Genomic DNA, 13,020 nt, shown 5'->3' with positions numbered 1-13,020 from the left:
AATCCAACAAAAAACATCACGTTGCCTTACAGCAACCCTAGTTTGTCTCTGCTGCTGCCTACTATGTAAACTGCAAAAAATAAGATCAAATATCTTGAATCATGGCAATATATGCTTGGTTTTTGCATATCTTCTTACCAGGCAGCTATTATGTTCACAGTTTTTGTCCTTAATTATCTTAATAAGATATTTTAACTTCTTACTCAGATTTTATTACTGGTTCTGATTAACTTAATGCTTCAAAATTATAAAGCTGTTGGATCAACGCCGACAAGTACAAAACTGCTTTGTTGAAGTCAGAATTTCTTAAAGTACTTATTTTTAGTCAGGCTGCACGACTAACTTTGGATCTTTGAGACTGGTCATTGAACTTAAGCTTATTTTAAATAACATATCCCCCATTTTACAGCTTTTTCTCTTCTTTTTGAGAACTGAGATTTTGCAGCGCATACCCTCACAAACAGACACGCGTGGTAAAAACCCTACCTTGAGCTGGAAGCGAGCCAACTACAAGTCCCTCCCAGGGTTAGTTAGCCATTAAGCAAGCAGCCATCCCTTGCCTCCTGGAGAAGGGCCTGGTAAATTAACCATTAACACATGGCAATGAATTTCAAACAAAACAGCAGGCAATGCCACAGATGCACACCAAGATAAGAGGCTGGAGGAAGGCGTGTGTGCAGGTAGGTGCACACATACATGTCAGCAGACAGTCGCACCTTGGTGCACACAGACATACGCACATCAGGCATCTGTGTTGCCAGGGGTGGTGCTCAATGCAAGGGTGGCAGCTGCCGATGGCTGTGCCAACCGATTGTAATGGCAGAAGGACTGGCAACAGCTGGAGAAGGGGGGGCTGTGAGGATTCGCCAAACTCTTCACTGTGAGCCATGATCAAAGATGTGGCATAATGGTGTGGGACTGGCAGAGTGGGGTGTCAAGGGAGGAGTGTGCATATCTGCCATGGGAGAGGGGTGTCCATATGTGCATGTGTGAGTGTGTGCGTGTTTGCATGGATAATTTGCTCATGCAGGTATAAAATGGATGGATGGGATAAGAGAGGCATTTGACACTGGGGCACAGGAACAAAATCAGTGTGCAAATTCACCACCTGGTTATATGGGAGGTTGCAACATTAACAGTCCACCAGGACTGACACACTGTACGGTGTGTATCATTACTGTTCGATCTTTTTATCGATCTTTGGTAAATGTTAAAGGTGGTATAAAGCAAGTATTGTTTTAAAAATCTGAATTATAATTTTTTGATAAAGAAGAATAAATGGTTCCAATACTCAACTACCACACGAGTCATTGGGTCAACATCAGATAAACAAATAAAACTTCTTTAACAAAAGTTAGTAAATCACCAAACGGACCAGTCTCTGAGCCCTTTAGCTAACTTCTGGCAATGATGAACCAGAAATGTTTTGGGGCTTATGGAATAGCAAGTGGACATCTGGATAACGGATCCTATTCCATGTGCTGGTCGTTGTTTACAGTTCGATTAGCAACTTGAGACACGAAGATGACATTTTGGATAAGCTCTACAAACAGATATCTAAAGCTTGACCATTGTCAGACGACAGCTAATGGGTTCCAAGATTGCATTTTGATCAAGCGTGCTGCCTCTTCTGTCCTCCACATGGACTGTTTACCGGCATGCAACCAAAGCCAATACGACTCAGACTACAAAAAGAATCCAGAACACTTCCAATACCAAAATCTTGTAATCTTGTAAATCTCTGAAGCTCGAGGCTAGCCCGCAGCTACTGTGAAACGTTTAAAAAACTGTCTTCCCATTTAAATAATTGAATGCACACTGCAACTCTTAAATATGAAGCCTCAGGTTATTAAGGCTTTTGTATTTAGGTTTTTCAACAAGCAAACTGTTTCAATATATTATCTCTACATTGTTATCTTTATCTTTTTAAAACATAACACACTTCTCAGTTTTGTGTTTGTTCTGTCTGTTGTCTCACCATCTGATGTGGAATACACTGAGTTGACTGATGGTGTCAAGGATTAATATGTGTCAATGGCATTTAAGTTGTACTGGCAGCAAGTTCTGGACATTGACCTAAAATGGTTTTACACAACCCAAGACACCCAGGTGACCCAGGGATTAAAGCACTCACCCACCTTCATAAGACCCAGAGAGGGATTATGTCACTGTTGCACGAGTGACTCCTGATACTTGGTCACAGTGCTGTATAGAAGGGGCTCAGACTCAGGGGGATTGAGGGAACCTCTGTGAAGCTCCATGCTGTCAGGTGAAAAGCAGCAGCTGGCACTGGTTTAGTGGAAGAGACACTTGACTGTCTTTACCCTCTGCAGGTCAACAGTAACAAGCACCGCACTTTTCAAGAATAGGTAAATTGAGAGAAAAAAGGGAAAATTGAGAAAAAATATGCCGTATGCTGCGCAATCTCACAGCCCTCAGAGACTGAAAAGAGGAGAGAAAAGAACAACTGCCATGACAGGTCAATGAAACCGCTTGCCCAAAGCATTGGGTTGTATGTTATCTATGTTCTAACCTCAGACATTACTGGTGCTTTTCTGAAGCAACGGAGAAAATCCCATACAAAGTGTTTGTGATGATCCAACCCCATGGCCAGTAGCTTCATCAGCTCCAGCTATGAAGCCATACATGCATCTCTACCTGTAAGAAAGGCTTGATTCTCTTTTGTGTTGCAAGGCCTATGAGTACATGTGTCACAAGTGTGTGTGTGAGTGAGTGTGAGTGAGGCTCCTTTTCTGGAATTAATTGGACATGGACAGTTCCCTGTAATGGCAGCCATTTGTGATCTTCTTTACCCCCTACTAACAGTGCTGTACGAAAGACAAAAACAAAGATATGTTCTTGGCTGTGTGTGCGTGTGTGTGTGTGTGTGTGTGTGTGTGTGTGTGTGTGTGTGTGTACATGCCTGCATTTATAGTATTTGAGTCAAAATGAAGATCACAATCACACACAATCATCTTTGAACATTACCTGCAGTATTAAGCAGAGTATTGTTATTACTTCCCATTTTCAGATGCCCTTAACTTTGCCTTGAACTTGCCTATTTATTGTAGGCAGCCAGGACAAAGCTGAGGCATTTTAAGTAATATGTAATGTGGGGAATACATTTAAAAATGGCTCATTTACCCCATTAATAAACGCTACATAGTGTTATTTAAAAAACCCTTCTCTCTAGTTGTTACTGGTGGGACATTTTGTCTTCTCTTGTGTTTGTTGCTGCATAGCAAATAAGAACACACTGCAAGATCAATGTACTCATCATCTATTTCACACACAAATGTTGTCTCATTACCTACAGAACACATTATTGTGGGAAGGATGATTCTTCATGGCAGTGACGTTTAAAATTACCTTGCACCATTGTGGCTTTCTTGAACCCATGCAATATACAATAACACAGAGATGAGGTTCTGCTTTTTAATAAGCAATGCTGCGGTCAAGGGATGCAGATACAGAACACATTTTAACTGCCTCCACTGCTGTAGCCATCTGAGCATAAAGATCTCATCACTGCATCAGAGTAACAAGCAGCTAAATGAGAGGGCATTGGAAAAGTTAAGGTTTACTGGCAGCGCAGTTAAGAATATCCACAGAAAGAGAGCCAGAGAGAGAGAAAATGTCTGTGCCTGCTGATGTTTAAGTACTATATATGCATGAGCCAGAATATGCATGCATATGTACCTGCATTGATGTGGTGTTGTTCTGCCCTAATCAAAACCTAGTGAACAAAAGGTTTTTTCCCCGCTGACTGCCAGGAGATAATGGCTCTCCACAGGAGGAAACACAGAGCATTTTCAGCATTTACAGCCATTTGGAGGCATACATAAGTGGAGGCACTGGTTCATTCATGCTCATGGAGCTCGCACAGTTGGCCGTGGCAACTCATATTTGGTCATTTTGAGACCAAACGTGAGCACAGCAGCGGTGCACACGTGCTGCAGGTGTAAAATGGTTTAGAGGAGGGAAAATAAATTACAACACAAAGTGTTTGGTTGGCATCAATCATGACTAATCAAATCATCTCCGCTAATTCCATTTAAAAGCAGTGCTCTCTCCACAATGCACTGACTGTAATGGATGAGGAGAGTCAAGATCCGCTGCACAAAAGCGGCTACTGCTTAGAGAAAATTAATGTCCTCGTCTGGAAGATGCAGTGCTGTATGGTGCAAATGCGGAAGGAATAAAAATAAACAGCAGAAAACCTTTCTGATGTCCTCCTGCAGAAAATGATGCAGTGCAAAGTATTAAGTGACAGTTATTGTACAACTGTACATTACACATGCAGCACGCAGAAGAAAAAGAACTGTACGGCTCACTGAAGTGGGTGGATGTCTAATCATGCAGGCCTCTAAAAGCAATCATAAGGATCTCCATTTGAATTTTACAGGGATCCAGAATAAAAAGGACAGCTTTCTGTGACCACTTAAAACCCTACAGGAACGTGTTGCAAATCAAGTGAAGAGGGACTTGAACTAATGTAAACTGCATGAAACAAATGAGCGACGGTGTTCGTCTCAGGCTGAGATATGATGTCATATCAGTGTTCTTCATCGAGGAAAACAGGAATAAATGAAATGTTCTGATGTGCTGGTCAAATATTTCTGAAGTATGATCTGACAGGTGATGACAGAGAACCGATCCACCATCTTCTGTCATGTCGGGGACAAGACGATGGCTGACTGGGGGCAAACACAGTGACTTCAACTTTACTGATTAGAGCTGATTTGCCATCAAATTCATGATGCGTAATAAATTTCACGCGGTGAAATTTCTGTTTAGACATTACAATATGTAAATAGGTGATGTCCCAACTTCCACAAAGGGAGTATTTTATCGTCGTGATTTTCTACATGATGGCATTTAATTATGCACATACGATATCGACTGTGCTTGTAGGACTGATCCTGTAATAAACTGGTATGGCAGCTTCAAAATGCCCCGCATTAGTTATTTTTATTATATGTACATGCAAACAAATCTTATCATCGCTCTAACTCATTGCGGCAACATTCAATAGAGCAATTTATTGTAAGTGTGCAACCGAGCTAATGCTCCCCCGTGCATCACATTACTCAAACCATTCTGTGAAAAGAATTCACCCACAGCCAAATGTAATATTTAATGAGTGATCCATTATATATAAAGCAGTTACTCATACAATTTACTCCAGCCATGATTGGGCTGTACAGTGTCATGGTTATAACCTTCATTATATACCACCACATGACTGTAGAGCATGCAGTAATACTGTTCATGCTCTCATGGTATTTTTTATGAACAGAGCTCATGCCTTCCATCTGAGCAAATAGCAAGCTCCATTACACAACCACAAACATCACCCTGCAGCTGTTAATTAGTTTGTTAATATATTAAGTACCAGTGTTTTCATGTTGTGTGTAGCTGAGGATAGGGGAGCATTTTCTGCAGAGTAGACATGCACATGTGCAAAAGCAAATGAACAAACATTCATTTGAACTTCATCAATCCCAGTGAGGATACATTCATTCAGGAGGGTGTGTTTTGTGTGTGTGATTGAAACCAGGCACAAACACACTCTACATGTCTGTGCACTGTGACTTTATCAGACTTACTGAATAATTTATGCTGTAAGCTCAGGAGCAAAGTAGTGTTCATAATTGCACAACATCACTCCTATCTGCCATTTGTGCCATTAACTTAACGATTGGTCCCAGCACCTGCCCTGGTAATTAAAACCTGGGAGATTAATCATAAACTGTCCCTCCTCCAGTTGACTACTGAGGTTAAGATTTGTCTCTGCATGTACATGGATTCCCTTCTGCTCAAAATGCATTATTTGAAGACAGGCCAAACAAACTTCAAACATGGGTGACGACTTTTGAGGAAACATATCCTGTAACAATGATCACTGTAGCCTTCAGGCGCACGCACACACAGTTTTGTAATTAAGCTTCCTTTTCTTACTGATATGTCCTCATTACCTTTGCTGACATCTCAGTGAAACACTGAGAACTGGACAGTTGGTTCTTGTGACAGGTGGTCACCAAAAAATGGGGTTTAGCTCAGATGTGCCCTGTAGCTTCAGGTCTGTGAGTACACATGTCTGAGTGTCATTAACCTAATGACTCGCACAGCACATGGCTGAGTAATTAAAAGCAGGGAGATTAATCATGAAGTCTGCTCACATTGTTCATCAGCTGGACATTAGTCTCTGCTTTAGCCTCAGTTCATAACAAATGTGTGAAAGTTTTACTAGAGAGGAACTGAGGCTGCAATTCAAAGGATGTTTCAAAGCAACGCAGGAAACTTCCCTCAAAGCTATTTACCCCCCTTTCCTCCCAACATGCCATCTTCCCTGTTCTTCCAGTAACAGTGAGTTAAATGAGTTCATGGATGCCAACTGAAGTCAAGAGTGTATGAGGGCAAAATGAACCTGACTGGAGGCAAGGGCACAATGACTCAGCCATGGTGGTTCGAACAGCCAGCCTTAATAAGTCACTGTGAGTGTGCATGGGGCTGAACTGGGGGGATTGACAGTGTGGTGTGGCTGACTTGTGGCTATTAGCTCAGCAGGGCTAATTATGCTATTAGACTACACCTGTGGGCTTCAATTTCACTGGTCCCCACATACCCCTTACTGACTGGACACTGTACTGTTCATGTGTGCACACATACAGTATATGAACAAATACTTAAACGCACACACACACATAGGCACACACAGTGCAGGAAGTAGCATGCCTTTCATGTAGCAAAGTAAAAAGTAAGAAGCAGAATATATGAGCATGTAGCATGTATCATGTTGGAGAGCAAAGTCTGGCACAGCAGATGCTTTTTAGGGGCACAGTATGTGCTTTCTGCTGTTGGGGGTCTTTATGTAAAAAAAAAACGAAAACAAGACACAGTTTGCTGACATACTTGTGAAGTACATGCGAGTCGTTGCCTTCACTGGTAAACAACCACGATTGCTGACGAAAATCTATCTGACATGACTGAGGAAGAAATGTTCAAGGATGAGGTAATGTAGTAAAGTTTTATTCATGTTCCTAACTCTCGACCAATCACCTGGTGTTTCCCAGGTCGCCACTGACAGGCAACCCAATGAAATGCACTGTTACCTTGAATAAAGTGACAGTTTTTCTGGGTTTGAACGTTGTTGGAAACATCTGAAATATACAACTCTAGGAAATACATAACATATGTCTGTCTGTTTTCATACATGTTAATGCATAAATGTTACATAATACACCTCTTAAATCATAACCCTTATGTCTCCTGAACTTTACTGTTTTACTTGCTTTGGCTTACCTTCACTAAATCGTAGTTGCCATAAACAAATATTGATGGACACAAATATTGTTTTTTTAATGTTGATATTAATCATTAAAGTTAATGTTGAATGTGAAACATTTTTTGCAAAATTTAGCGTCAAGTCTGATTGAAACAAGACAAATCTACTGTATTTACAATCGGTGAGAATCTCTACATCACACTCAGCACGCTTCACCTTCCTCATAACTAACCCAGGATAAACTGCATCCCACCCTGACTAACAGCCCCGGTCTAGGGAGGCTGGGTAAAAATGGTGCACGCTCAGCCTCTGCTGCTGAGAAAGCAGAGCCAATTGAATTTAGCCCACCGAGAATCCGCTGTCGTGTTCTCCCACTGAGTGTGGAAAAGGGAGCAAAGAGGCAAAGAGAGATTTGTCTGACTTTTTCCTGTGGAGCTTGTCTGGTTGCTGCTCCCTCAGTACTCAGCGATGCTCTGTAAGTGTTTTTTAGGGTAATGTAAAGAAATATGAAAATTTTGTGTTCAACAAGCCTCAGGCTGGATCTCTTGTGGTGTGTGAGTTTGTGAGCACAGCAGCAGGATTCATACAGCATGCCCCAGTGCTTAGTTATAACACAAGTCTCATTTTACATCGAATGTTATTATGACTGGTCTTAAGGTGTCAAACAGGAGATTATTGGCATAAATCACTTGACTGTCAGCTGACGACATGACGTATGTACCTGTATCAGTGGATGTCAATGAAACGGTGACAATCAAAAGCTACTGTGCTGCCAATATTACATCTCAAAATCACATAAAAACTTTGTAACAAAGACAATCACTCTATATTTATATACATATATTTTTATATTGTTATATTTTGTACTCTTATTTTTAGTAGATGTGTCATACACTAACTTCACCACAACAAATTCCTCATATGTGTAAAATCGTACTTGGCAATAAAGCTTTTTCTGACTCTGATTCTTATTCTGATTTGCATTCCAAGCTGGCACAGAAGCCATCACACTGAATTTCTGACTGCTGTTGGGCCTTTTTCTTTGTTGAGCATTGTACCGACAGACAATAATAATAAGAAACACCTCACTCAAAAATGAAGCAATTTCAGTATGCCTGCTGACATTTCTGTGTATACTTAAAGGTACGGGAAATTTGATGAAAATGGCTGGATTGTATCGGGCATTTCCATTACGCGCAGACAAAATCACAAGGCCAAGCGATTTTTTTTTGAGACTTTTTAAAAAGCTACACAACTCTTTAACCACTGACTCTGCGTTCGAGGTCTGCTTTGTATACAAAAGTCCTTGCTTTTAATCTCTCTAACGTACATGTGTTGCTGTGCGTGTTTGTGAGATGTACTGCTGTGTGCCATTTATCATGTGTCCATTTTTTCTCGCCTGGTTCATGCTGTTCTGTCACTGTACGCATGTTTTAATTGTGGCCTGCCAAGGCCCCGCAGATGAAATTGGCCTTAAGCTACCTCTGATGGCATACATCAAATGCTAACATTTCTGTTTAATATTGTAAGTGGTCGCTTACGAATGAAATAAAATACGGTCAGAGTTTAACAATGGCATGATGCAGTAAAGGTATCATTATCATATCAATGTGTCAGAACACTTAACATTGCACACTTTCTTTCAGCAGTTGTTTTTAACTGAAGTGTACTTAAAGTTGATGGAGCATACCCATGAGAGATGGGACCATCTGTTGTAAACTTGCTCCACTGTAATCTCTATAAACAGATTTGCATATGAATGCAGAGTCTGTGGGCAAGGGAAAAGACTTTGGTATCTTAAATGTTCTGCTTTCTGTTTGTAGTCCTAGTTGTACTGACCATCACGTTTGTGTAGACTTGCATGCAGGTAAACAGTCCATGTGGAGTGCAAAAGAGGCAGAACACATTGGCTAAAATGCTATTGTCTAGTGATGAGGTACAGTGTACGGTTTAGCCATTCTGGATGGCCGCAACATGAGACTATTGCTTCCTCACGTTGAGAGGAGCATGTTGATGACTTTCAGGCGTCTGTTAGGGACGCCCCTGGGCCTCTCCCTCTGGAGGTGTACAACTGCGAGGAGACCGTGGGGCAGATGCAGGACTTGCTGGAGGGATTACATCTCCCAGCCGACCTGCAAGCGCTTGGGGATCAGACAGAGAGCTGGAGGAAGTTGCCGGGGAAAATTATGCATGGGTTTCTGTGCCCATGCTGTTGCCACTGTGACCCTGACTAGAGTGAGAGGCTAAAAGAAATTATGAATAAATGAGCAAATAAAACCAACAAACATAGACAGTCTGGCTCTTGAGTTCTCCCTGAGGACCCAATAATAAGAAAAGTGATTATTCATGAAATGTCACCAGCAGCAAAATATCCGTTTTTTAATACATTCCCCTGCCGCCCTTTGCTGAACTCACTCCAAGTAAACAGCCGTACTGACAGTGTATTCATGTCTTGAAATTAGATGCAATGATAATCAATGACACAAACTACATATTGATAGGTTTAATAGTGGACTGACATGCAGACAGTTAGAGCAGGTACTACGTCGATCAATATAGAAAGATTTAGCGACTTTTCAAAGGGTTTGAAAGATGAAGGAATATCTATCTTCCATGTTGGTGTGTCAGACCTACACCCTGGAGCTGAGCTTTCGAGCATGTGCTGTCTCTCTTTAAAAGCTCATGTGAAATCCTGCATATCATTCAAACACAATACAAAACAAGACCATGGAAGATTCTGGCTCCCCGAATCCATTATGAACAATAAAAACTGCTTTGTGCTGGAGATATTGTGCGTAGCTCACAACACATTTTTTCCATGACAATCAATATTAATCCTCACTCTGTGGTTAAACAGGGACTACACATGCTCTAAAAATTAAATCCAAAGCCCGCTCTCTTGCACACAGACAGCACATTTAAGGTGAGTAAAGGATATCTGCTGAGGGAATTTCACAGCACTGGAGTGAGCCGACACAGTGGGTGCCAACAGCTAAATTTAGTGTTAGTCTCATAGGGGGGAGGCCTTCCCTGTGGTGAAACCCAATGCTGGGAAACAGAGAGATAAGAGAACCTGATGCCAGTGCCTGTCTGGATATTTTAATAAACAGTAGACACATCTACTAACTGTCTGTCAAAATCAACTCTGATTAATACAGTGTAGTGAGGCTTACTTGGAATCTCTAAAGGGTAAGTAGTTGGTCATGCTAAGGAGGCACTTAAATGTACCAACAGTGAAATGAAAAACATTTTTAAAACCTTAGTGATCACTTCACACCATTTCGCTCAGCTCCCACTGCTTTTCTTGTAAAGCTAATTCCAACAGGGGCAATAAGACAGAAAAACAGTCCACCTCCTGTGAAACCTCCAACTGTCTTTGATTTACAAAAAGCAGATAATTAGCATTTACATTCTGATACTGAACTGGACAGTTGGTGTATGTCTGTGTGTGTGTTTGTGTGCGTGTGTGTGTGTGTGTGTGTGTGTGTGTGTGTGTGTGTGTGAGTGTTGATGAGTGTAGCTCTAGTAAAAGATCATGTGGCTCTTCTGACTATTTTCCTAGATTTTCACTCTGTTTTAAGAAAAACAGACATGGACAAATAGTAGTGATTATGTGTGTATTAGCACAAGCGTGGCTTATCGGCTGGATGAAATTAAATGGCACTCTCATGCAAATAATGGGGGAATACCACCAAAAAACAAGCTGCACCATATGGTAGTAAGCAGGGATCTTTTATTTTTCATGTAATATGATGCAGTATCTCTTCTTGTTTAAACATTTTACTTATGCAGTGCCATGTCTGAATTAATAAGAGGTCTTGTCAACCACAGTGTTCTTTCATGATAGTATTTTGCAAATTGACTTTATCTAATACACTGTCTATTAAATGATGCTATTCATGGTTTGTTAAAGCTTCACTTGTCTGTGTGGTGCTTTTTATTAGAAGCAATACTGAAGCAAATTCAATTATTCATACTTTCAAGTCAATATCGTTGTAATTAATCTTTCATTATTCTTCAACAACTTCCAACAGCCCTGCGTGTTATATGTATACATTGTCCTGCTGCAGTTACACATCTTTTATTTGTACCCATGTTCCCAATCAGAGGGTCTATCAGAGGACATGAAGACTCATCAAACATGCTAACTAATTTGCAAGTAAGAGCCCAGATTAGCCAACTACACAGCACAGGCAGAGATAAGTTCCTCAGTTCACCTACACTGAGCTCGCTGCTGGCTGCTGGCTGGTCCTGGCGGGGAATGTGGCAGGGGCGGGAGGTTGTTTTTGGCCCTGATACATTCAGAGAAGGCCAGACAGTGACATTATGCCAGCCAGGCAGGACTCGAGGGACAGCCATGTTAAATACCATCTCCTGGAGCGCAAATGGCAGGGAGTTTGTGGTGGTGTTGGGGGGTATGTGTTTGTTTGCGTGCCTTGGTGTGCTTTGAACTGTTTGTGTGGCTCTGCGTGTCTGCACTTGTGCATATCTATACCTTGTGTGCAGCCCTGTGCACTAATACAAACACACACACACACACACACACACACACACACACACACACACGCGCACACACACGCACACACACACACACACAGAGTCAGAACACATACTGACAGTACACTGGCAAAGAGACCTGTGCTGTGCACAGACGACATTAGAAGAAAGCGGAAAAACAGGCCAACCACCTAATTATCCATCAACTATGCAACATTACTGAGATAAACATAAACCGCCATCGCTACAGAGGTGCTTTGTATCCCTGAACAAGGAATGATTTGTTCTTGGTCTTGATGATATCGTAAACTTTGAAGCCGTGTTGTTGTTTGTTTGGGGCATCATATGCCTAACCACCAAAAGAATTCTACAAACCTTCGCTGAGCTGTGGCAGAGCTGTGAGACGGGGCGCCGACAGGAGAGAAAACCAGTGAGTGATCCAAAAAACGTCTTGTTCAAAAATAAGAAATGTTGATGCTGTTCAAAGATGACAGCTGAACTGACTCCATTTTGTCAAGGTTCAAAATACTGGAAGGATAAAAAACGTGTTTCTCACGCACAATAGGCGAAGTAAAGGGAGGAGGGAAAGATCAGAATCAGGCTGCATTCAAGCTCCAATATGCATTCACAAGCCTATACGACTGGGACCGAAAGTCATTACTTAGTAGTTTCATCATGTTGAGAACTGAATCCATGACACCAGAAGGGACAAGTTTTCACAAAGCCAGACTATTTGTTTTCAATAATTTCATCCATTTCTGCTGACATTGTTAATGCAGCGTTTGGGTTTATCTGATGTTTTAATAGCCTCATCATAGCCTCACTGAGAGGCTATGATGGGAGCACAATATGTGAGCTGTACAACCAATCTGCTACTGAACCTCTACTTTCCATCAGGTTCTATATACAGTAGATACAGTATACACACACACACACACACACACACACACACACACACACACCTAGGACAAGGGGCTTTATACATAAATAAAGTCAGTCAAACTTTTGGTAGACGGGGGGGCTAGTGACAGGGTGTCAGAGGCCTGCTGACTGCAGGAGAATAATAACAAGAGGGAACAACTCCCATTGGTTACTAACAGACTCTGGCAGGTTATGAGACTTTTGAACCATGCCCTGGTGCCAGATGCAGTGTCTAGTCAGTCCCAACCCTGGTCCACCGATCTGTCACTATTTCTAGCAGCAGAATATCACGTTTTCTGCTGGTCTTTGTGTTG

At 41.6% G+C, this 13,020-nt stretch overlaps 1 protein-coding gene across 4 annotated transcripts in view; it reads right to left on the bottom strand.

Annotated features, from left to right (window-relative positions):
• grik4 (glutamate receptor, ionotropic, kainate 4) overlaps positions 1-13,020 on the bottom strand; it is a 263,602-nt gene that overhangs the window by 124,307 nt on the left and 126,275 nt on the right. The gene's annotated exons all lie outside the window — the stretch shown is intronic.

This window comes from Chaetodon auriga, chromosome 7 (genome assembly GCF_051107435.1).
Source record: "Chaetodon auriga isolate fChaAug3 chromosome 7, fChaAug3.hap1, whole genome shotgun sequence".
NCBI classification, from domain to species: Eukaryota; Metazoa; Chordata; class Actinopteri; order Chaetodontiformes; family Chaetodontidae; genus Chaetodon; species Chaetodon auriga.
Note: the sequence above shows the minus strand (reverse complement) of the source record. Positions and strands in the feature narration are given on the sequence as shown.